We start from the raw sequence: 26299 nt of genomic DNA on the forward strand, positions 1-26299 counted from the left end.
CAAACAAACAAACCCACAGAAATTGCTTTTTATATATATAGATTTTTTCATGAAATGTCATAAGATTACCTTTTTTCCTTCATTGTAAAATATTTTGACCAAACGAATGATTTTTGAGATACACGCATTTAGACAGTTACGAACTGTCCTATTTCTAAATGAACTAAGCTTTATCTCACACCTTGAGCTACCATTTTAAGGCAGAGCCCTCAGAAACCCAGACATAGGGCAATTTTGGGCCACCCTGTTGGACACCCTATAACTTGGGTCAAAGTATTTAAAATTTAAGTATAGCTTGGAGTTTGCACTCAAACAAAAAATTAATTAAATTTTTCTATATCATATTATACAGGCAGTTTACGGACAGTTATAGATTTTTTTCCGGTACAATTGTGTTCGATGATTACTCTCGAGCTCTAACCCATAGACATCGAATCATGAGGCAATTACTTTCCAGCCGAGCTACGTGACAAAACAAAGTAAGAGCCAGTTCACTCGTGTTGGGAAAAAATGGTAGAAATTTTGACAGTTGCAGCTCATTTTGAAAATTTCACCATGCAAAAATGTTTTCAAGATCTTTGGGCGTTGTATTTTTTTTTACAGCACTGTTTTTATTTCAACCGTATGCAATAGAAATCGAGCTATTTTTGCATCACAGCATGCGAAAAAAGAGCACGTGTTCTAAAAAAAACCTGAAGGCTGCAGATCTTGAGAATTCTGCATGGTAAAATTTTCAAAATGTGCTACAAGTGTCAAAATTTCTACCACTTTTTCCCAACACTAATGAACTTGCTCTTAGGGGATATGATAATTTTTCAAAAATCATTGTTTTTTAAATGGAATATCAAAAAAGAAGCAACTGATAAAAGTTGATTACTGGAAAACCGATCCGAGCAATCCATGTTGATCTAACTCAAACAAAGTTTTTTGCTCGAAAAAGACAGCACAGCTTTAGAATCCAACTGCAATCATCCTTACACACCCACACTCGAGAAAACTTATGAGAGAAGTCCAAGGATTTAAAGATCTCGAGGAACTGATACCGAAGAGAAACTTCCCTTCAGCCAACCAATTAAATCCAAGTTTGTAATTAACAACACATTCCTCGTACCTCAAGACCAGAAAATTGTTCCTCTCGCTCCCTGTTTTAGTTCCCATGAATTTGATCGAGCATCGTCTTGAGCAATGTAACAAAACCAGAATTGGAGACTTGAAGTTTCTTTTCTCAAAAAAAAAACGGGAAGAAAACGGTCCGACCAAGAAAAGTCAGGACTGTCAGTTTCGATTTTGTCGGAGTTGGTACCAACAAGAACAAGAAATCTCGAGGCTGGAACAGCCTCGAAGTTGAATTTCGCCATATATTTTTTTCCGTGTACTAACTTCCACAATGAGTAGCGACTCTGGAGAGGTGGAATCGGAAATTAAACGTCATTCCGAGATACACGTGCAAATCCCTTCGGTCCTCAGGGTGAAAGGCCCTCGCAAAGGGTGCGGGTGAGTGGGAGCCAGTCGAAAAGTTGAAAAACTCTCCCGGGGGCAGCAGAATGCAACTGAAATTTGCCAAATCGGTTTTTCCCGGACGGCTGGAGGGGGCTTTCCGATTGGAGTGTTTGCCTCCCGGTTGGCCACAGTAGATTCAAAATTGATATAATTAAAAAGAAATTTCAAAGTTTTTAGTTTGTGATTACTTTTGATGGGATTCTTTTTTTTTTTCGTTCGTTTCTCGCGGAATGATCTGTGGTTTAAAAGTATCCTTAGAATGCCTTACTTATGTTAAGCAGGTGACAAAAGCAAGAAGAAATATTTTCAAAAATTCAATTAGGGAGCATTTAAGTAATAGATTTCACATCAAAAATTGTTACCAGAAAATTTGAATATTTTTTTGATATGTCAAGTTAATAAATTTCTCAAGAACATCCTCATTACTTGCTGACTAAAAATTATTATTGATTGCTTAGATCATGGCATTCAAACAAAACGAACGGAATTGATGAATTCGTCATGAATTCATCAATTTTTTTCCCAGATTTGTTTAATGGCATCTTGTTATTTTACATTTTTAAAGTTATGTTGATGATTTTTGCACATAACATGGTGGAACATTAAATAACAAGCGCATTAATCCTCATCCGTCCCAGAAATTTTTTCCATATACAGTCCTTGGAGTGTTAATTTGACATTTTTTTTTACAATATTTACTTTTTTAAATCTCGTAATGTAATTTGGTCACCAATTTTTTATTATGATATTTTTTTCTCAAACAATGTATGAATAATATAGGGTTGCCATCGGTCCCTCAAAAGCGGCACATGTCCCGCTTTTTTTAGAGCAATTTTGTGGTAGGCTCAACCCTCTTCGATTTTACTTCTTCAAAATAGTTGGTCCGTGAAAAACGCTTCTTATAAAATCTCTCCTCGATCATTTTCAACTCCTGTATTTTTTTCAAATCTTTTTTATTTATCTATGATTTTCGAATCTAAAAATGTCTTTACTTGTGAATAATGACAATCACCGCTAAGGCTGTAAAATTAAATAACACTTTTATGAAGTTTCACTGATTTATATTGGAAAAACCTAAATATCAACTAAATTTAAACTCTTAGGTTCAACATAGAAAATCATTCAAATATAATTTTTTTTGTGTTTTTCTCAAAATAAACAGCATTTTTTTATAGATTTTATAAGATAAATTTTAATAACTCGTTTAGTTCTCAGCATTTAAGTTAGCCAGAATTATTTTCAGATCTTTCCGGACCGGCCGAATCCAGGCAAATTTCATCTTAAAACCTTTCAAAATCCAGGCAATTGATTTCAAAATTTTCTACCTTTAAATCCGGGCAACATCCAGCATATTTAATCAAAATCTCGGGATTATAAACAATAAGAACAAACCACATGAAAATAGCTTTTTCTCTTCAAAGCACATATGTTAATTTTTGTCGTATTTTCGGCTTCCGTAAAACTATTCATGATTATTCAGACAAAACTCATTCTAAGTATTTTTTGTTCATTTTTTTTTTTAATAAAGTGGATAAATCAGGGCAAAATCCCGGCTTTTTTCTACGAAATTCGGGCAATCGGACCGGACCGGATATTTCCTACATTTTGTTTGGTCTAGTGAAGCGTTCTTTGAGCACGTTCTAACGAGGTAAGTGTTTTTCTTTTGAAGAAAGTATTCTTTAAGTTACTTCAAAATGATGGTGGCTTTAGATGTTTCTCCGGAATCCCAACCAAATTCTTTGAGTGCAAGGCTTAAGGAAAAAAACAAATTCCAGATAAAAAAGATCAGGACTACCGAGTGAAAATAAATTATTTCCAATCTAACAATGAACGAATGGACGAGTTAAATTGAATAAACTTGGAAGATGATCAAAACGTCTGTTAACAAATCTAGAAACTTTCTTCAAATTTCAGAAATTAAATTACTCTGAACTTCAACATTTTCAATTTGTGTTTTCGCAGTTTACAAAGATGGAACTTTCTTGAAAATTCAATTTAAAAATAATCATTTATCGATATTTTATTACTTTCCATGAATTATTTAAGCTAAAGGAACTTATATGTATAGGAATGGTCAAAAAAGTTCGGATTTAAGGCATTTCTAAAATGTCCTGCTTTTTCGGCGATGTCCCGCTTTTTTCGTGGAATGTCTCGCTTTTTTTGAATGTATCTGTTAGGCCTTGAATAATACAGTTTTATTTTTATTATTTTTTAAATTTATTTTATTACTAGCTGACCCGGTGTGCTTTGCTACATCTTTCAAAATCAATCGATATTTTAAAAAATTATTCCATTTTTTATTGTTTGGCATCATTTTAAATCAAATTATAACATAATTCATAAGCAACCGCAAATGAGAGCTGCAGCTGGAGTTTCGAATTGCAACACAAAGATAACTTAAACTAATATTCTGAATCTTGCTCTATAAATTTGTGTTAAAGATCTGATAATTTTAATCTGTCTTGAGGGTCTCAAATTAATCGTACGCTTGATATGTTCTGGAATAATGCTAAAAAACTGATAAGAGAGCCCCCTCCCCTGTCCTTCCCTTCACCCCCTGCTGAATGGAGGTCGTGATCTTTAATAATCATACCCCTTTTTTTCGTTCCCAAAAATCCTCTTATATCAACTATAGTTCCATTGGTTGATAAATTTTTAAGCTTTACAACAAAATATATATGGAGCCTCCTCCTTTCTTTCCCTCTCTACACTGTGAAGCGTAAGGGTCTATAACAATCGTAGAAACATATCTCGTAGTCAAGTAGCTTTCCATGCCATATTTGTTTCTATTTGTAGCCTTCGTTAGCATAAATTGAGAACTTATGCTAACAAAATTGTTTTGGGCTCACCTCCCTCCTCCTATGTACCTACTCACTGAAAGGAGGATGGTGTGTCAGATAATCATAGAATCATACCAAAATGATTTCCCGTGTTATCTTTCGTCCATTTTTCGGATTTTATTTAAAATTAAAAGTTAAATGTAAGCTTTCCTCTTCCCTTCCTATATTCCCAATTCTATCATCCCACTGCAAGAAAGGAATTGTTTTACATAGAAACAGTATTTTTCGTACTCAAATATTTTTTGATGCCAAATTTAGTTTCATTTTCTCAATTAATTCTCGAGTTATGTAAAAAAAATTGTATGGAAGCCCCCCTTTCCCCCTTTGTATTTTTCCGCTGAAAAAAGGTGGTGCTTAAATTTACAATAGAAACATTTCTCGTATCCACATCACTCGTATCCACCCTCACATGCCAAATATGGTTCAATTTGCTCAATCAACTCTCCAGTTATACTGAAAACTGTAAGGGAGACCTCTCCTCGCCCTTTTCATCCACCTCTTTGAAGTAGTGAGGGATACCAAATATTCATAGAATCATTTCTCGTACCCAAATACCGTTCCATGCCAAATTTGGTTCCATTTGCTGTTGTAGTTCTTGAGTTATGCAGTAAAAATTGTATGAAACTCCCCTCCTTCTTTCCTTTCTCCTCGCTGGAAGAAAGAAGGGGTCTCAAACAATCGTAAGAACATGTCACGTTCCCAAATACCCACCCATGCCAAATTTGGTTTCATTTGCTTGATTAGTTTTTGAGTTATGTAAAAAAATATAAAAAAGGCCCCCTCCCCCCTTCATATCTCCCTACTGGAAAGAGGGAGGGTTTCAAATAATCATAGAAATATTTTTCGTATCCAACTACCATCCCATGCCAACTTTGGTTCCATTTGCTTAAAAAGCTTTTGAGTTATGTAAAAAAAATGTGAAAGAGGCCCTTCCCCCTTTATACTGGAAAGAGGGAGGGGTCTCAAATAGTTATTGAAATAATTTTAGTATCCAAATACCTTCCCGTGCCAAATTTGGTTCCAATATCTTGATTAGTTTTCGAGTTATATGAAAAATTGTAAGGTAGCCCCCCTCCCTCCTTCCTATCACTCCACTGAGAGGATAGAGGGGTACTTAATATTCATAAAAATATTCCTCGTTCCCAAATACCACCCCATGCCAAATTTGATTCAATTTGCTTGATGGGTTCTCGAGTTATGCATAAAATTGTCTTTTGTTTGGGTGGCCCCTCCCCCCTCTTCATGAGAGAGGGAGGGGTCTCAAACCATAATAGGAACCTTCCCCTACCTTCAATATCCCCACCTGCCAAGTTTCACGCAAATCGGTTCAGTAGTTTCCGAGTCTATAGGGAACAGACAGACAGACAGACAGACAGACAGACAGACAGACAGAAATTCATTTTTATATATATAGACTAGCAGGCCCGGTAAACTTCGTCTTACCATGTTCAACTTGGCGTTCATTTTCCATTTTTCCTAGTTTTTTTTTTCACATTTCCCTCCTTTCCCTTTACTCGAATCGTCCCGCTAATTCTATCAAAATAAAATCTAAGAATTTTAACTCAATTCTACGGGTCTTTTAAAATCTACTTTTTGTTACTTGTTCCATAAATAACTGTATGTTGATAATATGTATGTTTCATTTGGTGTATTCCATTTTGTAGATTTATTCCGTTTTGTTCGAGTTCACATTAAGGTTTAAACCGAAATAAAAAGTTTCTCATTTATTGGAATATATTGCGTATGAATATTTTTTAAAAATAGAATTTTGAATATCGGTACAATTTTTGGAGTATTTGCAGAATATTTTGCCTAACGCAGCGCTTTCATCTCCCAATTAGCTTTGGATTTAGAGCTGAAGAAATAAAAAACATAACAAAAGATTTTTTACTAACCATTGTCAAACCGCTCTTTATGCACCATCCTCATCCTTCGATGCAGTTTGAATTAAAATCCATATTTTCACCGAAATCATGTTCAAAAAAGTTTGACCTGATACTTAACTTATAGACTTTACACATTTCAATTTTAAGTGTTCTCAAACAATACTTGTCATGACATTAAATCTGTCTATTTTGTATACAGCAAATTCCTTTTTTTTATTTATTCAAGCCAAAAAAGCAAATTAATTCCTTTGAACTTTAACCCAATGAATTAAAGAAACGATTGGTTTTGAAGTGAGGAAAAAATATGTTTAGATATGTTCACCCATTATTTTAAAGATTCTAATTGAAGCATTGCGATGTTTTGATTTCAAAATTTCCTGAACATTAATGATGGTGATCTGCGATTTCATTTAAAATTATGTAATATTTTTAAAACTTTATAGCATTTAATTGAAAAGCAGATTTTTATAAAATTAATCAGAACGAAAAGAAATAATCTGTTCAGGCTTTGTTGGTTCCATGAGTTCATTTTGTTTCCTGGAAATTATCGTATAAACAAAATCTTAATAAAAATTAGTTGTGTCTTTTTGACTGTAAATATTAATTTTCAAAAATTAAAAACCGGGGCAAATGCTAACGAATATCACCACAGTTCAACTTTCATATTCTCTGAAAAAATTAATATTTTCAAAAAAATATTAGTTATGTTGACAAATAGAAATATCGAAGTATACATTTGTCCCATTTATTGGGGCAAGTGAAAACACATAGGTCTTTTTCGGATGCGTCAGTGAAAAGACATTAAAATGAATTTAAAATTTGTTCTTGTTTGTCTGTTTTATCAACTTTCATTGATATATCCTAAGTTTTTCTCCGGATTAAATTAATGCTTGGTACTTCAATTTCACTGAATGCTGTTCAACCAAAAGATCTTGATTTCCAAAGACCTTTATAATAATTTTGAATATCCGCTTCAGATTCAACACTCGGGATATCCTTTCTGGCCATTTGGGAGATAATATTCTTAAATGGTAGATGTTTCATTGCTTAATGGCGCGTTTTCACTTATTTTACCGAAGAAATAACAGGAATTAATATTATTTTTAACACTTTCAGGTCATATTAAAAGTTCATCATAAAAATTTGCTGCCCCTGGAATATCAATCACAAAAAAAAACTTTTCAACCAGAAAATGAATCAAAAGTTTCTTCTATGTAGCCAAAATATGTAAAAAAAACACACTTTTCATGTTAAGAACGTACTTGAATTGTGTTTGAACAAACAGTAAACGTGTAAACTGTTTTTTGGTGAATGATTTTAAAAAAAGAGCTGAGTTTATTAAATCATATTGTTTTTTTGGGCCCAACAATTTTTAGATGAAGAAATAATGTATAATTTTTTTTGTAAAAGTTGAAAGTTTGCACTTGCTATAGTCTACTTTCTTAACCCATTCGAGACGGAGGCCTTTTCACGAGATTCGAACTCATAGTACTTTTCTCTTAGATAACTTTTATGTAGTTTGTTTTCATCAAAACCATTTCTCAATACATTTTGCCTAACCTTTGCCGATTCCATTGGTATAATAATATTATTTTTCCGAGCAATAGTAAACTCACAATGAATGATTGTTCTGACAAAGGCACAAAAGTTTCATTGCACACACGGTGTGCAATCGGTCTCGAACGGGTTGAAAATTCTTCCGGGAAATGCATATCCTCACTTTTTGTTATTAAAAAGAAGATTATTTTATTGATAACTTCAACTTACGTTTGCAGAAAATCAAAAAGTTCATTCGGCCTTTAAAAACTTCAATCCTATCTAATCTTTTTCAAAGGACAGACTCTTGTATAGTTAGCTTCCTAATTTCTTTTTTTGAAACGTCCGCAAAGTGTCATAACATTATTTCATATGCATCATTACCAAATTCAAATTTTTTGGACATCAATTTACTACTTAAACTAACACGAATTAAAAATGGTTTTAATATTTTATTTTATTTTATTTACATAGTATTCCGTCTTACGACATAACTTGACGAACATAATTCCTAAAATTCACTCGGTCCATGGAAACCGTTCTCCAATTTCTCGGGCACCCCACGTTCGCCAGATCACGCTCCACTTGGTCTAACCACCTCGCTCGTTGCGCCCCCGCTCGTCTTGTTCCTACCGGATTCGTAGCGAACACCTGTTTTGCAGGACAGTCGTCCGGCATTCTCGCAACATGTCCCGCCCAGCGTATCCGGCCAGCCTTCACCACCTTCTGGATACTGGGTTCGCCGTAGAGGCGCGCGAGCTCGTGGTTCATCCTTCGCCTCCACACTCCGTTCTCCTGTACGCCACCAAAGATGGTTCTTAACACTCGTCGCTCGAATACTCCGAGTGTACGCAGGTCCTCCTCGAGCAATATCCATGTCTCGTGCCCGTAGAGAACAACCGGTCTAATGAGCGTCATATACAGGTTACACTTCGTGCGAGGGCTAAGTCTTCTCGACCGCAGTTGCTTGTGGAGTCCATAGTAGGCACGACTTCCGCTGATAATTCGCCTCCAGATCTCACGGCTGGTGTCATTGTCTGCGGTCACCAGTGAGCCGAGATAGACAAAGTCTTCGACTATCTCCAGCTCGTCGCCGTCGATCGTGACCTTGTTATTACTGGACAAGCGGGTTCGGTCGGTCTCGGATCCGCAGGCCAGCATGTACTTCGTCTTGGACGTATTAATCATCAACCCAATCCTTCCTGCTTCGCGTTTCAGTTTGCGGTAGATCTCCTCCACCGCCGCAGATGATCTGCCGACTATATCAATGTCATCGGCAAAGCAGATAAGTTGACTGGATCTGTTGAAAATCGTGCCCCGCATTTCGCCCACCGCTCGTCGAATAACACCTTCTAGCGCCACGTTGAACATCATGCAGGATAGACCATCACCTTGTCGAAGCCCCCTGCGCGATTCGAATGAACTCGACAATTCACCCGAGATCCGCACACAGCACTGCGTTCCATCCATCGTCGCCTTGATCAGTCTGATCAGCTTCCCGGAAAAGCCGTTCTCGTCCATGATTTTCCATAGCTCGTTACGGTCGATCGTGTCGTATGCGGCTTTGAAGTCGATGAATAGATGGTGCGTAGGGACTTGGTGTTCACGGCATTTTTGGAGGATTTGCCGTAATGTGAATATCTGGTCCGTCGTAGACCGTCCCTCCATAAAGCCGACCTGATGACTTCCCACGAATCTGTTTGCTTGTGGCGTTAGGCGGCGGAGTAGGATTCGGGACAACACTTTGTAGGCGGCATTGAGGACAGTGATCGCTCGGTAGTTCTCACAGTCCAATTTGTCGCCCTTCTTGTAGATGGGGCATATTACCCCCTCCTTCCACTCCTCCGGTAGCTGTTCTATGTCCCAGATCCGGATTATCAACCGGTGTAGGCAATCGGCCAACCTGTCCGGGCCCATTTTGATGAGTTCAGCTGCGATGCCATCCTTCCCAGCCGACTTGTTTCTATTCAGCTGGCGAATGGCTTCCTTAACTTCACTCATCGTTGGGAGTGGCTCGTCTTCGTCGTTGGCTACGCCGGCGATGTACCTTCCCCCACCGTCTTGATCTCCTGCATGTGCGCCGTTCAGGTGTTCATCGAAGTGCTGCTTCCACCTTTTCATCACCGCACGATTGTCCGTCAGGATACCCCCGTCCTTATCCCGGCACATTTCGGCTTGCGGCACGAAGCCTTTGCGGGATGCGTTGAGTTTCTGATAGAACTTTCGTGTTTCTTGGGAACGATGCAGCTGCTCCAGCTCCTCGAGCTCCTCCTCCTCCAGGCGGCGCTTTTCTCCTGGAAAAGTCGGACTCGCTGCCTCTTCCGCTGTCGGTGATTTTCCACATTTCGACGGGTGCCTCTCTGCACTACTGCCGCCCGCGCGGCATTCTCTTCGTCCATCACCCTCCTACACTCCTCGTCGAACCAGTCGTTCCGTCGAGATCGCTCCACATAACCGATGACGTTCTCCGCAGCACTGTGGATGGCCGTTTTGATGGTATCCCAACAGTCCTCGAGAGGGGCTTCGTCAAGCTCGCCCTCTGCCGGCAGCGCTGCTTCGACCGATTGCGCGTAGTCTGCCGCGACCTCAGGTTGCTTCAGTCGCGCGATATTTAACCGAGGCGGGCGCCGGTTTCGCGTGTTGTTCACTACGGAGAGTTTTGGGCGCATCTTCACCATCACCAGATAATGGTCCGACTCGATGTTGGCGCCCCGACAGGATCTGACGTCGATGATGTCCGAGAAGTGCCGGCTGTCGATCAAAACGTGGTCGATCTGTGATTGAGTTTGGTACGGTGATCTCCAGGTGTACTTGTGTGGGAGGCGGTGCTGGAAAAAGGTACTACGTACGGCCATTCGTTTGGAGGCGGCGAAATCAATAAGTCTGAGGCCGTTTTCGTTGGTCAGCTGGTGTGCACTGAACCTTCCAATTGTCGGTTTGAATTCCTCCTCCTGGCCGACCTGAGCATTGAAATCCCCGATGACGATTTTGATATCATGTTTTGGGCAACGGTCGTATTCACGGTTTTAATATTTAAAATCGTTTAAATGGTTTTGATTCGATCGATAAAATATCAATCCGTGTCACATCAAGGCGTCATTTATTACCATGTGCTGTGTACAAATAAGCATGGGAAAAACCTAGGTTGCATATCGCCCCCACGGGCATAAGAAATATAGGTATTTGATTGAGAAAAAGGCGCCTAACTTTTAATTTTTTCCAGCGATCAATGAACAGTATGCTTTGGTTACTATTATCTTGCAACGACGTTTGCTCGCGACGCCTTGCCTATGGAGACGAATAACAAACCCCTCAAAGAAAAGAAAATCTTTAAAATTGGATGCCTGACTTTTCAATTTCAGATTTTGGCAAAACAAAATTTATATGTTTTATTTGATCGGCAAAAGTAAAAATGGAACTCACCCAAAAATGAGTTTCGAAAGTAAAGACAAAATTTACTAGGTCGATATTAGTTTCAAGACTTTCGGTATGAAAGAACTTATATTCAGAATTCAAATTTAGAACTCAGAATTCACAATTCAAAGTTCAGAACGGGGAGTTCAAAGTTCAGGGGAACGAGCGCAAGTGCTCGGGTCAATATGACCCGAACGGCATATTATCGGTTTTTTTCACGGGGCCATTTCCGGTGGTCAGCGGAAGTTATCTGGTACTACAAATTGTGTATTCTGCGGCTCTGCATAATTGTTCCAAATTTCAGATTTTTTCGATGTTTTTGTCACGAGTTATGTTGAATTGAATGTACGCTTCGGGTCATATTGACCCGAGCGGCGCGGGAAGGTTAAATAAGATTCCAAATCATTTCCACTACGAGCCAAGAATGAAAATTTATTTTAGACTCTCAACCATTAATCAATTTCAATTCTCGATCACCATTTATTTATTTTAATGGGATTGAGAAAAAATTAGTTTGAGAACTGTGTGGACTGTGAGAAGTGCATTCAAATTATGTAAGCGATAACACGATGTTACCATATTTCCTACCGACTATCCCCCCGTACTTTCGTCAAGTTTTTTTTCACGAATTTCTAGGCGTGATGAGAACTTCCGCTAAGATTGACATGAATTTCGAAGCGTGATGAGGACTTTCATTGAGATCGACGTGAATTTCGAGGCGCGATGAGGACTTCTGCCAAAACCGATGTGAATTTTGAGGCGTGATGAGGACTTCTGCCAAGTTTGTTACGAATTTCTAGGCGTGATGAGGACTACCGCCAAGATCGACGTTAGTTTTGAGACGCGGTGAGGACTTTCGCCAAGATTGTTATGAATTGCGAAGCGTGATGAGGACTTCCGCCAACTTCGACGTGAATTTCGGGACGCGATGAGGACTTCCGCCAAGATCAACGTGAATTTCGAGGCGGGATGAAGACTTCCGCCAAGTATGTTATGAATTTCGAGGCGGGATTAGGACTTTCGCTGAAATTGGTGTGTGCTTCGGGTTGTGGTGTGGATTTCCCCCAAATTTGTTGTAAACTTTTAGGTGCAACAAGGACTTCCGCCAACAACGATGATGATCAACTGCGCTGGACACTTTCGTCAAATTTCAGGATTTCGATGGCAATGAGAGTTTTACCCAAGCTTTATGCCAAATAGAATGTTTTAAATTGTGAATGAAATTCAAACCAAATTTGAACGATTACAATCCAGCTTTTCATTTCTGTTTTTTTTAATAATGACACAAACTGAAAATCTTAAATTCCAAACTGAATGCCAACTCTAAAAAATGATGCCAAATAAAAGCCTTTAAGAATTCATTGAAGATCCCCGAAGATTTGTTTTTTATTTGGATGCACCCGAATAAAGTTACAAGCCGCCAAACTTCCAGTAGTGTCATATTGATGTTGAAGAACAGATTCCTAGATTTTTGAAGCTGATTTAAAGCTGGTAAAGGTGGAAGCAGATAGGTGTTTTTTGTTTGTCATCATTGAAGTGTAGCTACAATAATGTGGTCACTATTCAATGAAACCGTTTCCGTCGCATAACGTTCCCTGATTATGACGACCAAACCACCACCACCACCTAAGGTAAGGCATTTCAACCAAAAGCTGCTGTCATCGGCAACAACAATTCAAACTTTACAACACATCACATTCACGTCCGTTCATTCATTCATTCGATGCAGCATTTTTCCGCCTTCAATCAACCTGTCATTGGGTGACCGGGACAGGAAATTCCGGTCCAGGACAGGCTGGTGGTGCGGACCACAATAGCTCTAACTTGTCAACCGTAATTACCATCATTCTGTCCCCGGTATTCTTATGGCAGCTTGGCTTGTACTGGGCTAGTGTGGTCTATGGGCAGCTTTCATCCATTGTACTTCCGGCCTGGGTCTGGAATGAGGCCCCCCCCCCTCCTGGTTGGTTTGGTCAGGTGAATGATTGAAGTGTCTCAATTGGCGAGGAAAAAGGTGAGTTTCCAACAGAGCTACTAAAACCACAATCACCACCAGCCAACAGCAGCCGGAAGACCAGGTTATATCTCTCTCCATCATTTCAACGGAACCCGAGTTTGATGATAATGGTGATTGAAGGAAAAACCACATTCAGTCCCCGGCACAATTTTCCTCGAAGATTTCCGTCCAAACGAAAGGAAACGAAAAGAGAAGGGATAGCATGTGTCAATTGTGTGGACAAGGTGCATTGTTAGAATGACATAATCAGCTGCGTCATCATTAAACGAGGAAAAACGGTTGATGGGCAATCGACCGTTTTACAATCGTCCTGTATGCTGGAGTGTGCTTTGATACACGGGAAATGGGTAAAAATCATGATGAAGATAAGCGGTCAGAAAAACTCTGAGTGATGGAAAAATTCTATAAACAGATAAAACGGAAGAAAGTAGTTTAAACCTTTCTTTTCTAAGTAAAATTTAAAATTTAAATTTTCATTATGCATTTAAAAATGGCTCTAAGTTATTCGTTGTGGCAGTTGAGTTGAGTCCAATGAGCAGCAGTCTGGATTTGGAATCCAATATTGTCTAGACCAGGGACTCCACATTGTCAGCGCAATTTTACCATTCCCCCTCAGGTGAGAGGGAGGGATGGGGTCAGTATTTGTGGGAAACCAATCACTGATCATATAAAGCCGTAAGGGCAAAGAGGGATTCGACTGCCCATTAGGACACTGCCTACTAAGGTATTGAGGGACTCAACAGCTAAATAAAGCAATGCCTACAAAGGTAAACTGTCCAATGTCACACACACAGAGCTGCAAATTATCAGTGTCAGACAGCCAATGTCAGCCGACTTTGATACTACTTTGCATGTCTATGTCATGCGATACTGATTTTTGGTCAGCGACATGTGCTTACAATGTCATGACCAAGTTGAATGAACGACATCATGCTTGCAACGACTTTTTTCTTCTTACGGCCAACAGCTACATTTTTTCAACTGTTGCGCAACTTATAACATAAAATCCCTCGGATAACAGCCAGAAAATGAAATAGAAAGATGATCGTATGTGTGGTGCGAGTGGAGTGCAAAAATGTCATTCAATATTGACATTGCTGCCTGACCGACATTGTAGCTTGGTCATTCAACTCGTAGATGACTTTGATATTCTTTCAATAACATTGAACTACTAGACGTTGGTCGGGTCAAACGAAATTGACTGAAATTTTTCAGCCTTGGTCACACATACCGATTCTACGGTATTTATACCGATTTTTGGGAAATTTTTTTGACCAAGATTCTGTATATACTAATTACAGATTTGTAGCAAATCATTCCGATTTCATATCTATTTTTTAGATTTTTTCATAAAAATAGAAATTGGCTTCAAGCGTGTTTGATATATTATTGTAACTATTTTGAACTCGATAATTTGAAATCGAAGTCATCCCTTTTTTCGATTTTTTTTTTGTTTTAGCTGGATTAACAAACAAAATGATGGATTTTGCATTATTTCATCATCTAAATATCTTATTTCTTAGAAACTAATTTCCTTTTCAATTATTCTTATCCCAAAATTGAGCTGAGAGCTATTGCTGCAAATGTTTGAGTGAAATTTGAACCAAAATGTTTGCTTTGTTTCCTGAGTGTGTAGAATTGAAAAATAAGGAATGAAAACAAGAACTGAAGTGTCGTGAATCGAACCATGGAATCTGCTCAAGGCTAAAATTTTATCATCTTGATCCTCTGTTGTGGTATGAGCCTACTTGGTTGAATGATTCAACTGAATCAAAGCAATCGAAAGATTCCTTTTAATTCAACCACGGTAAATGAAAAGTTCATATACCAGTATTTCCATAGCAACTTACTTTTTTTTTTTCTCTCATTCGCTTTTGGCGCAGACCTTTGGTCCATGACAGCCAAGTTTTGTTGTGAATTAAGTGGTTGTAGGAATAGCAACTTACTCTTTCTTCAGTGAACGTTTTCGATTTGATGTCAGTTTATTTATTCATTTTTTTTAAATTATAATAGTATTGTTTCTTGAGAATCTAACTTTCAAATGAATACCTGATCACTTCGTCATTTAATTGCAGAGTACACTGTAATAAACGATAATGTATTTCTGGGCTTGTGATATAGCTCAGTGGGCAAGTCTGTTGTCTACTGAGCCGATGTCCGCGAGTTCGAGCCCAAGAGTAAACATCGAACACAGTTGTACCGGATAAATTTTTCAATAACGATCCGCCAACTGCAACGTTGATAATGTCGCGAATGTCATAAAAATGGTAAAACAACTAAAATCAAACAAACCAAAAAAGATAATTTGTTCGAACAACCACTCAACTTCCATTGAACTGTGAGCACTGAAGGAAAATATTGATTACCTAATATTTGCATAATTTTTATTTGAAATTTTTCTCCACGTTGGCAAAAAAATTAGTTTCAAAATTAGCTGAACTAATATTGTTCGACATCTTCAACAGGCACAGACAAGAAGTTTAATATAAAACCTTACAAAAAATGAAACCTTACATGCCTAGATATAAGATACTGTGAAAAAAATGCATAATTGCTAGAGCTCGCCGATACAGTTTGTTTTTAATAAAATTAAAAAAACATTGCAAGCATTTGTTTACGATAAAATGTGGTAGTTTACAGTGTAGGCTTTTTTTTTATGTCCACCGCGAAATCTCGATTTAAATACCGATTTTAAGGATTTTGATACCTTTTTTGCTGACCTGAAGGTCCACCCTAGGTGTTTGCCCGAGAGATTAGTTTTAAACTAACACTAAGTTAAGGATGCAGTCAAACATCAGGTTGGAGAGAACACCAGCAAGAGAGATCCCCACGAGAGATCCCCACGAGAGATCCCATTGATCTCACCAACACATCGTTATCTACCCAAGATCAGAAGCCACCAACGATAACTCGGGAGTCGATTCCTGACGCTCAAAGAAAACCAACGTCTCGTTGCGGCGCGCTTGAAACCGGAAATCGGGTGGCCATTTTGTCGTTGTGCCACAGCTTAAACAATCCGGAGTTTCGGTTTTCCGGTCTGACTTCGATAAATTGTTCAGATCGGTCGGTAGTTGTTGAACCCGCAGGGTTAGCCGAATAATAAGCGCGCGGGAGAATCGAGAAAATTATAGGGGCCACATAACAAAGGTTGTCGAGAACAAGCACGTGCCGGTGAGAACCGCGATTGTGACCTAAGCGCCCGAGTGAGTAGTCAGAACCGGCAGAAGAACAAGTACCTGCAGTTTGGGTGGTCGGTTCGCATCACTCCACGCGGAATCGGTTTTAAAAGGTACTGCCAACAAGTGGTCCAATTCCGACTCCTTTTATTACACACGTGGTGTCTGAGTCGAAAGGGGCACCGCAAATTTGAAGTGTACCTCAGGAAAAGTGGCTCCCCGTGAAAGTCTCACGGGTTGAGCAATATTCGGATCCGAAAACTGATGGCGGGAAAAACCCGCGTGGCCGGGGAAGTTTGGAGGAAAGCAGAGGGTAGTGCGGAAAAGTGGCCGAAGAAAGGAAATTTGGAAAAGGAAGGAGGAAGAACGAAGGCGGAGCAAAGAACGGGGAAGCAGGAATGCAGGAAGCGGAAGGGGATCTCTCTAAGCTAGCTGGTGGAAGCAGGTGGCCCCAACTTGTGACAACGGAAATGCACGGACAATAACTAAAAATGAAGAAGGAAGAATATAAAGTTTAGTGAAAATGAAAGATTAAAGTTGAAAAAAGAAGAGAAAGAAAATCCACCCTAAAAGAAAGGGTTCTGGAGGGTGGGGGGGGGTTGGAGGTGAATAAAAGAAAATCGGGCTGTGGGAAAAAAAAAGATAGGGAGAGCTGCTGAGGTAAGAAATAATATCTTGATTTGTACCGCTTGGCTACTCAGCATTGGGTAACAATTTACATACCGAAAAAGATTTTTTTGGCTAGAAATACCGATTTAAATGTTGCATTACTGGTTGTGCGACAGTCTGGATTTGGACCTCAATAAGTTCTACACTTAGATTGCCATATGGCCCGGATATTTATTACAAAGTTAGGGAACAGTTCGGCCCGGCCCGGTTGCCCGAATTTCATTGAAAAAAGCCCGGATTTTGCCCGGATGTATTCAGTTTATTGGGCAAATCAAACAACAACAAAAAAAAACAATTTGTGTTGATTTTTTATATGCCCTCAAACGAAATTTTTTGTGCAAGTTTGAAAAAAAATAATCTTGTTATTAAGTACGTTCATTGACACGTGCGGCGAGTTGAACCGCTAAGTAGAAGAATTTGTAAAGGAATGAAAAACAGGCGGATAAGCAAGCATCAGATGAGCTTCGTAGGATAAAGTAGGAATAAATGCTGAAAACTGAAGTCTAGGGCATTTTTGTATTGGAAAGCATGCAAGTGTGGTGGTACGCCTTTGCCGTACAACAGACTACTCTGTATAGGAAGCGTGATCGACTTTTGAGCAACACATTCCTAAACACAGCAGGCTAGTTGGATTGTGTACTGTGAATACACTATCGGGCAAAAACCAGATCCCGGCAACGTTACACGATTTTTCTATGTATCGTGTGACGAACATCTTTTAAATATGTGCTGGTGAATCTCGTTATTAAGCTTTTTTCCCTCAGATTTAAGCTTTTGGCTTTGAGAGCATAGGAGATGAAAGCTTAAATCTATCAAAAAAAATCCTTAAATCTGAGAGATGTGCTCCACATGGTTTGAATAACATTGCTGGGATCTGGTTGTACGGCAAAAGCGTACCACCACACTTGCATGCTTTCCAATACAAAAATTCCCTAGATTTACAGTTTTCAACACCTATCCAAACTTTATCCTACGAAGCTCATCTGATGCTTGCCTATCCGCCTATTCTTCATTCCGTTACAAATTCTTCTACCTAGCGTTTCAGCTCGCCGCACATGTCAATGAACATACTTAATAATAAATTTATCGGCGATTGAAACTTATCATCAAAAATAATCTTGAAAGGTGTTTTGGAAGCCGTCTATGAATTTCGATTAATTTTTTTTTGTTGATTTTTATTGGATAATTGTTGGATTATCACCGAATTCGACTTAATTTGCCTGATTTTAGGTCGTCGATTTGAAAATCCAATACCCGGATTTGGCAGGTTTTTATATATAATTGCCCGGCTCTGATATGTGCTGAAAAATTCTGGTAACCTTAATCTAGACCTCTGGACTCCACATTTGTATTGATTTTTATTAAAATCGAGTTTGAGCTTTGCCTTGCTTCTTGCTTCGATCACAATGGTTTCTAAGATGCCTGTCCTCTACTTATGGGAGTGAAACTAAAAAAAAAATTGAATCTTCAATGTTGTATTTAAACTTCTATGGCAACTGATCTATCATGTTCTGCATGTTAATAAAAATTGAATGAAAGGCCCTTATTAGGAAAACAAAAAAGTAAGCATTTTTATCTCGCTATCGGGGGACCCCTTGGCAAAAATTTTGATACCAGAATATGCTCCATGTCAAACTAAACAATGTTTCTGAAGACATCAAATGTCTTTCTCTTCATGCCTGGGCACTTTTAATTTCTACAGCTAGAATAATGTTCTGCACCATTGTACACTGCAAGGTAGTAAGGCCGTGAGTAAAAAAAAGATTAAATATGATGAAAAGTTTTTCAAATTAAAACTACCCCTCCGCTCTTTTTCAACACCTCTCACCTTATTCTTATCTTCTATCCATCTATAATCTTTCAATACTCAAATATTCTTTCTCAAAGAACAAAAAATTTCACCGATATAGCTTATAAAATAATTTCATAAAACAAATTTTTCGGCGATTAACTCTTCATTTAAAAAAAAAGATAATAGAAATTTAAAAAAAAGCGCATTACAAATACCCAAAACTATTTTTCAGAATCATGGACGGCAAAACTCCTCAGATTGGTTTATCTAGTGGAAGAGAGTGCAAATTTTCTCGTCTGCTCGTCCCAATCTTTGCTAGGAGAGATAAATCAAACTGTAATCAAGAGTGAGCAGGGGCGGTCCTAGAGATCGTTTTTTTTTTGGGGGGGGGGGGGGGTGATTTCACAAATTTACAAAATTCGACCAATGAAAACGACTTGATGACTATTGAGTAAACGTCCATTCTGAAAAAGTGGTGGACGGAATCTCTCGCTATAAATGTCATTTTATAAACGAAAAAAAAAATTTCCTGATTTTTTAGAGGGCGTCCTTATTAAACACGTTCGTCGCCACGCTCATTTTGGTAGTTTTACGTGCCGGGCCCGAAAGAATTCTCGGAGCGTGAAAATAAATAGAAACGATTCCCTCCCCCCCCCCCCCAGGAAATATATCCATCACCACAGTGATGTCAACCTTCAAGATTTTTTCTAGATCTTCCAGAGTTTTAAGACTTTTGCCAGAAATTTTTTAAGGTTTCCAGACTTCCAGACTTTTGTCATTTCTTCCAGACATTTCCAGACTTTTGAGTTTCGACATGAATTTTCTGACAAAACAGTAAGAATTCAAAATTTTCGTTGCAAAATGGCCGGAATTGATTCGGATTACAAATTGAAAGTGAGGAATGCCACGAAGATGGTAGTTAAACAGGAAGCAAAGCATAAAACGTAGTCGTTGACATCATCACAATAATCTCAGACATTGGTAGTGTATAGAATGTATGATTATGATGAAGTTATAAGTGTTATTCCCTGGGCTGCAATATTGTGATCTGGCGACCAAAAAAAAGGTCATCACCTATAAACTTTGACATCCAGACTTTTCCACACTTTTCCAGACATTTTTTTTTCTAAATCTTCCAGACATTTCTGTAAAACAGTTGACATCACTGCCCGTCACACGAATATGGGTCCCATGGCGTTCGCAGCCACGCTCATTTCGGTAGTTTTACTAGCCGGGCCCCAAAAAATTCTCGGAGAGAAAAAAGAGAGAGAACTTCAACATTTGCAACGTGTGGCTAAACTGAGCGGCTGACTTGAGTAAGAGAGCGTCACACGTTTTTTATGTGACAAGGCCTCCCCGGAAATACACCTGTCAGCCGAATAAAACGTGTTAGAAAAATCTCTCGAATTTTCCTGATTTTGGAATGGCAATCGAAATGTAACAAAAACATTTTTTTTTTAATTTTTATTTAACACGTTCGTCGCCACGGCACCCATATTCGGGTGACGGGTGTATTTCCTGGGGGGCCCCGTCACATCAAAAAGCGTGTGACGCTCTCTTACTTGAGTTTACCGCCCAGCTTCGCCACACGTTTCAAATATGTGAGTTCTCCCTCTTTGCTTTCTCTCTCTGAAAATTTCTTTGGGCCCAGCTAGTAAAACTACCAAAATGAGCGTGGCGACGAACGTGTTAATAAATATAGTTTCATTATTCTCTCATCAACAGGATTTAAGTTTGTGCCTTAGGAATAAGATGCTCAGCTACAAACTGGTGTCCCGTCCAGCGATAATGTATGCAGTTCCGTTTTGGTCTAGCTGCTGCGCAACGGATCAGAGGATTCAAAACAAGGTTCTTAAAATGATTTTGGGGCTCCACTTTGGCACATCACCGAAATGGCCAACAAAATCACCTCTTACTTCAGTCTTCCATCACAGAGATTCGCTCTCTTTACCAATATTTAAATTTAAGGGGATTTAAATTTAAGGAAGTTTGAGGTTTATTTTATTTTTCACACAACAGGATATTTTTCTACATTAAAATACTTGATTGTGCTAAGCAAATTTAGATAAAATAGATAATTTTTAGTTTTAAGTGACTATGGGGCTTTTAACAGTTCTTTATTGTTCTGAACACCTAATTTGATTTGTTAATGGAATATAAAGGTAATGATGAATTAGTAGGGGAGTGCTGTGTATCACGGGCCACATTTTTTTTTGTTTATAACTTCTTTATATTGAAAGTAAAATGAAAAAATAAATTGAATAGTTTTCTACATTTGCTAAGTTTCATTAGACTTTTTTTTATCAAATAAACTTATTTCCACGAGTTCTAACTGTTTTAAATAAAGAATTATTTTTTGGGTATTGAATAATGGTGGGAAATCGTAGGCTATCGCATCCAAATTGACTAGATAACGTGCAAAGTTAATGAGTTGACCCAAAACTGAAACTTCATAATTCATTTAGTGCAATGACAGTGGGATTGAGATTTTATCACAACACACATCTGAGATATTCAGAGTAGCCCACGTTTCCCCATTCTCCCCAACAAATAAAGATATTAAAAAACTAAGTTTTCCTCTGAAGAGATTGTTTTACTAAAATGCTAGATATATGTGTGTGTTCGTCTGAAAAAAAAAACAATCAAAGCATTACGTGAAGGTTCGACGCCTATTTTCCAAAAAAAAAAAAATTAATTATAAAATTAACAAATTTATCCTCTTACAGTTTAGACAAAATGTTAACATAGTGATCAACATCTAACTCGAGTTTGTATGCTTCGTAATAATCAATCCTAATGTTCTGACCACTTCAATTGCAAGCCCTGCATTATATTATTCAGATATAGCTTTGAAATAACGATCTTCGATATTTAACAATCTTCATTTCAACTCTTCATGAAATCGAATTCAATATGTAGAAGTAAAATGAATAGATAAATCCGGCTGAATAAAACACACAAACAAAGAATGTTGTCAACTTACCAAATCCAAGGAAATAAATCTGAAAAGAGATAAAAACGAGAAGAAGAAAAGTTGGATGTTAATTCTTTTGTACAAAGACAGCATAAAAAAAAGAAAGAAATGTGTTTATCGTATCAATGGGCGACAGCCCAGCTTCTCGATTCCGATGGTCTTCGTCGGATCGGTTCGTCGAGGAAGCATTCATTTCCAGAAAAAGGATTACCACCAATGGAAAATTGATAGGATTTTCACTAATCCCTTCGTCATTCATCGCAGGGCAAGAAAAAGGGAACGACTCGTTGCCATTTTTCCGGTCACGTTTCGACCGCAGCAGTTGGTTTTCTAGAGAGAAAGCCATCGGAAACGGAAGCTAGTTCGGGGGAAAATGAAGCATCGGAACGGATGATATGCTTGAGCGGTAATCGATTGTTGTTAAGACTAAAATCCTCGATTGTGTCGAGTTTGACTTAAGCAAAGAGGGACAATCCCGTGTCCCAAGTTTGGGAGGAATGGACGCGATATGATTAGTTTATCAGCATTCTCCGAATGGGAAGACGGAATTATGGAATTCTTTTTCCTTAATCCTTCTTCTTAAGAAACGTTACGACGAAACGAACAAATATTAAGAAGTGGAACCGACAGAAATCCCGGTGCCGAAATTTTCCGAAATTTGTTGATCAACAAATCTTTTCTTATAATCCTTATCGGATAACCATTGTTACTTTTTGAAACAGTTACTGTGTATATTTCATCTGAAATCAACTTGAATTTTACCAAAATTCATAGCTAGGTAGACTTCACCCATTATTTCATGATTTCTATTTTTCCTTAAAAATCATCTTGATCAGTCGGAAATTAACAAAAACATGAACAAAAATAAAAATAATATGCGATTTCCCACTTTTTCCATACATTAATGGTAGCAAATTTGTTACTTTATGAAACGAAGGGTTAAAATACCAACCACAAGTTCTCGTAAATTGAAACCTCGTACCTTTCGTAATTTTCCTCATTTTTCATTAAAATAAATGAAAATAAACTACTTACAGATTGTTGTCATTAACTTGTTGAATATTTTATTAATGTTGTAAACAATCAATGTTAAATGAAAGTACATATAGATTTTTTTAAGTGACTATTCAATTGAAAAAATGGATTTCTTACTATAAACTCAGGAAAATTAATGTATATTAAAGCTTAAAAAAGATTAATAGCCATACATATTCAATTTAAACTGAACTTCAAAATACAGACCTCTCTCGATTTTGGCCAGTTCTGCTAAGGAAGGTTAAATTTAAGGTAACACAAAATGTTAAGGCGCCAAAATCGCAAGGGGCATGTGCTATGTTGGAAACTTTCAGCAAGGAAATCATCAGGAAATCAAAAAAAAAAGGGAAATGTTTTAAAAGGTGACGAGTTTTGGTATCATTAGATTTCAAAAATGAGAAACTAAGAACTTTTTATGATTTTTTAAAGTTCGTTATTATACAGACTTTTTTGACAACCTGATTTATTCAATCCTATTCCACATCATTTATCAAATTGCCCCCACATTATGATCAATGGTTTTGGCAACTTTACCTATTATATTTTATATGTTTACATTTTCACATAAGCGCTACTATGTTCAACATAAAAAGGATAAATATAAATGAGAAAAATTTTCAAGAATTTTCGTTAGAGGTTTCAGCATATTCATAAAAATACTGGAAGATATTTACATTCATATTTTTCAAATTTATCATGTTAAGTGAAAACTTCACTAAAATCGGTATTAACTTTGTATTCCAAAATTCGTTTGAAAACGTTGTGGATCACCAAGTATCAGAGTAAAATATGAGATGATTTAGTTGAATCCTTCATTACCGGTTAGGGTTAAATTTTGTATGGTGGATATTTATATGGAAAAAGAAATTTTCGCATTTCAATTCATCCAGAATATTCAGATAAGCTTAAAAAAAATTACATGTCCTGCTTTTTCAGAAAATCTCCCACCGTCCCGCTGTGTTTTCCTAAGGAAACTTTTGTGATAGAATCAACCCTCTCAGATTCTACCCTTTCAAAATAGTTGGTCCGTGCTTGATGAAAATGCTTCTTATTAAATCTTTCCTGGATCATTTTGAACACCTGCTTTTTTTATCTAATCTTCTTTATCCATTTTCAAAAATTAATTGACACTTTTACGAAGATTCACTGGTTTACACTGGAAAAAACCTAAATCCAGGTTCAATTTAAATTCGTTTGTTTTACTCAGGAAATCATTTAAAGAATACTATAAAATAAAAAATTTGTAATTTTTCTTAAAATTATTAGCATTTTCCAGAGCTTATATAAAACAAGAACAGGTTACTCGTATGCATCCCGAAAAGATTCTGGTAGTGAAGAGATCTTTGCGCACGTTTAAGCGATGTAAATATGATTTGATTGAAGAAAATATCCATCAAGTTGCTTATTAATGATTATTTCTCCAGATTATTCTCCGGAATCCTGCTTCCCTTAAGTTTGTATACCACATTTTGGACTGTCGTGAATTAATGATTTAGGAAGAGTCACATTCTGAATAAAATAGAACGAAACTATCAAGCCGAAAATAAACTAATTTAAATAGAACAATAAACATATCTGAAGAGGGCTGAATGTTTGAATTATGCTGTATTCTTATTTGTAAGAATGATGATAAGTTTTAATCGCAGATTAATTTATTGATTTAATATATCATTGACACGTGCATCGAGATGAAATGCAAGGTAGAATTATTTGTAAAAACGAACTTGAACGGCTGGTAAAAAAATGTTCAAAAAAATCATTTACTTTCTTAAAATTTCCAACAAAATTGTCCCTAGTATTTAAACATGGAAGTTTTTGTAAGAGTTCAATTTTTAAAGTAAATTTCAATTATAATACAGCTGAAAGAACATATGCAGTACTCGTTTGTTATTCGGACGGTTTTAAAAACGAACACGCTCGGTAATCGTGCCTTTTTGGGGCCTGAGGGCCAGTTAGAACTGTATAATTGAACGTTTTGTTTAAATTATTTTATTTCTTCGACATTTTCTTGAAAGATATGACACTTATCGCACGTTTCCTTACTTAGCGTTGGATAAAATTGGGGTTTTAAGAGTTTCTTAAATGACCCGCTTTTTTCGGCGATATCCAGTTTTTTTTTCTAAAAGTATCTGTTAAGCCTAGGTGTCCGGATCGAATCAAGAAACAACCTTTTGTAGCAGATTTTATATTTAATGCAGCTCAAAAATTAGTAGTTTCGGTCAAATACGATCCTGAACTATCTGCTTATTTCTGCTTGGTATACAATCTTGTGTAAATTATTCTATTTTTTCAATAGCTCTTAAATAAACAATAAATATTCCCGTTGGGCTCAATAAATTTTAACTTTTCACCTTTTTCAGCTTTAAGTTAGTTTTCTTAACTTCCACTTTTTTCTGTAAGAAATTCCTGTTTTATCTATAAACGATTCAATTACAATTTCAGATGCTTACATTTCCCGATTTTCACAAACTTCAATAGAAATTATTCCATATGGGCTCTTAATTTACAAATTTTAGATACTGTTCAATTAACTAGGTAGAACACGTTGTGCGTTTCCGCTTGATTCTGATTTTTACTATTTTGCTCTATACTTTCATCCGTTAATATTTTTGTGTTGACACATTTTTCGAATATCCGCAAATTTAGGCCCACCACATAACAAAACGAGCCCAGCTCTATTGCAGTGGTGTCCACACTAGGTTAAGCTGAAAAGCGTTCAGTATAATTTTATGGAATGTTTTTACCAGATTTCTATGAACAAACGAACTCATTGGCATTGCGAAAAAACCATTGACCATTTTTTTTTTTCATTTTCATCCTCTGGTTGACAGGCTCGAGAATGAGCAATTTAAGACATTTGAAAAAACAAATTTTAAATTTTGGACAACATCAAATATCTTTTCTGAGGTAAAAGTTAGGATCGTAGGGTTTTGGCATAAAATTAATTGTGTATAACTTAAAGTTACATATATTTTATAGACTTTCTGTACAATCAAACTCTAACATCCATACAAAATAAAAACTCGTTGCACTATATCAAGACTAAAAAACTCCCTTCCCTAATTTTCAAAAAAAATTTTTTGACTCTAACAACCAAAACCAGTTATGTGAGGTGTAAAAATAATTCATTTGAAACGTTTCATAAAAACCTTGCAGCGGTCTGAAATAAATACATTAGAGTGGCATCCAAATAAGTCATGTTGAATTTTGAAAACCGGCCATATACATTTTGTAGATTGATCCAAAAACTGACCTGTTAAACAATTTCAGCTCAATCTTAATTAAAGGTTTCCTTAAAAAAAAAATACCAGAAAGTCGATTTTTGGCTAAAAATATCTGTGCAATATTTCAGCTCATTCGGACTTGATTTAAAGACGGAAAAAATTCACCAAAAGGGGTTCTAAGAAAATGGACTAAAATTATTTTTTTTTAAATTTTAATGCCAAATGATTTCTAAATG

The 26299-nt window shown here is 37.2% G+C and overlaps 1 protein-coding gene across 5 annotated transcripts in view; it reads right to left on the reverse strand.

Moving 5' to 3' along the window:
* The window catches only part of LOC129748472 (uncharacterized), a 168145-nt gene that overhangs the window by 110442 nt on the left and 31404 nt on the right, over positions 1-26299 (reverse strand). For all 5 annotated transcript variants that reach the window (XM_055743113.1, XM_055743114.1, XM_055743111.1 and 2 more), the window contains exon 2: positions 21814-21832. The gene's annotated coding sequence lies outside the window, so the exon portion shown is untranslated. The remainder of the gene's footprint in view (positions 1-21813; positions 21833-26299) is intronic.

The sequence above is a fragment of the Uranotaenia lowii genome, chromosome 2 (genome assembly GCF_029784155.1).
Source record: "Uranotaenia lowii strain MFRU-FL chromosome 2, ASM2978415v1, whole genome shotgun sequence".
NCBI lineage: Eukaryota > Metazoa > Arthropoda > Insecta > Diptera > Culicidae > Uranotaenia > Uranotaenia lowii.